Genomic DNA, 2,000 nt, shown 5'->3' with positions numbered 1-2,000 from the left:
CTAGTCACGCGCAAGGTAATGGTGACAATGAAGGCTCAAAGACTAGGAGTTCGTAGAAAACAGTTTTTTTTCACCTAAGTAAAATATGCGGACACTTACCTTGCACATTTCATAGCTTGTTTTTAAATAGCAATTTAGAAAATATAATTTATTCTTATACGCTAATAACTTCATTACATAACTTGGTAATAGCTTTTAAAGATTTTTAAAGACATCACTATAATTGATTTTTATTTTTTACTTTATCAACCTCTATCCCACCAGTTCGTTATGTTTCCCTCGATATTGCATAAAAAATGGGCATTCAAAAAAGACTTCCCTTTTTTTCCATTCGGGTTTTGTCACTTTAAAAAGATAACCCATTTTTCCTTAACTTGATGAATAAAATGTGGTTTTTTAAACTAGTTTGACCGCACTTGAATATTATTTTCAAAAGAAAGAACATTGCAATGCAAACAATTACACAAACAAAAATTACGACGAATAGCAGGAAAATCTGAAAATGTTAAAATTTTAATATATTTTGAAACACACTATTAACTCAAATTAAACTATGGTTTGGTGCATTGGCAGGCAGCCAAATGTTCAAGTGATTCCACCGCCATTTTAGAATAGTCACCCAGCTACTATGCTCGAGCAGTAAATTCATAAGTATTTAAATTGTGAATGAATTATAACTGGTGAAAATTTTAAGACTAAAACACAAAACTGAGAATATCTAATTTAATAAATGGTATCATATTAGTTAAATTAAACGAGCTAAGGAATGATGTGAAATGACTAAGTCTTTTTTAACCTTTTTCTACCTGCTAATACATCAACCTCCGTTTAACTTTTTATTTTTTGGATGTTTAAAATTATATTTTTATTTTCTTCTGATTTTTCTGCTTCCGTTAAGGCATCGTAAATGTACGTTTGGACCATCTTCTGATATTGCACTTTTTTCTATTAATTTTCTTAAACGTTTGCAGTTATTAAAGCATTGAATAGTGTGCATATATAACCAGAAAATATCTTAAGGCAGGCAATAGAGGCTAAATAGTAAAGCAAGCCGTCAAGGCGGGGAGGCATGACCTTAACTCGCCAATTAATTGTCAATTGCTATAAAGACTCCTATCACTGTAACGTCACTACATCACTCACCCCCGCAATTCGAACAAAGTGTAACTCAGAGAACTGTACAATATATTATTCTATATACCCTCTATGCCTAGCCTCAGAAAATAATAGGGAGTTCAGAGAAGTCAGGCGGGAAGCATCTTGGTACATCTACAAATTTGAAGTACTAAAGCTCACCACACTCATAAACAGACATTGTACACTTTACAATGGATTCCGTTAACTTAGGAACCTTCAAGAGAGATCATTCTAGCATGCATTCTATATCTAGAGCTAGCGTTTACACAATAACAGAGGGATGTGTAGAATTAATTTGATAGTAACTTGAGTTTAGCTAGAAGCCCTCAATACAACAGCTCAACTCAAACAAAACACACACAGTCACTATCGTAGCTCACCACCCACCCGCCCACGCCACACACGAGTTCACTGAATATCATTTGAAACAAAGTACACAGACAGAATGGAAATTCTGAATTTTAAAACTTCGCAATTTTTTTTTGTTTTATTTTTTGAAATAATAGTTCATATTTTGTGGGCTGAATTAAATTTAAATTAATCCCAATGAATTAATTCAATTTGAATAAATAAATAAATAAATAAATAAATAAATGATTAAATACAAAATTCAATTAGCAAAAATACTCACATTTTTATATATATAGTTTTTTAATTAATTAATTTAAAATTAAATTTTAATTAAAAATATATATATGTTCATACCATTTTAATTTTATTTACAATTTGTCCGTAATTAAATTCAATTTAATTAAACAAATATAATTTAAGAACATTAAAAAAAGACTTGATAGAGCGCAGCCTTTTACGCTTTTTTATTAATTTTAAAAATTAATTAAATTTTAATTAATTTTCTTATTTAA

The sequence above is a fragment of the Rhodnius prolixus genome, unplaced genomic scaffold, assembly GCF_049639745.1.
Source record: "Rhodnius prolixus isolate KJV_2025 unplaced genomic scaffold, Rpr scaffold_11, whole genome shotgun sequence".
Taxonomy (NCBI): Eukaryota; Metazoa; Arthropoda; class Insecta; order Hemiptera; family Reduviidae; genus Rhodnius; species Rhodnius prolixus.
Note: the sequence above shows the minus strand (reverse complement) of the source record.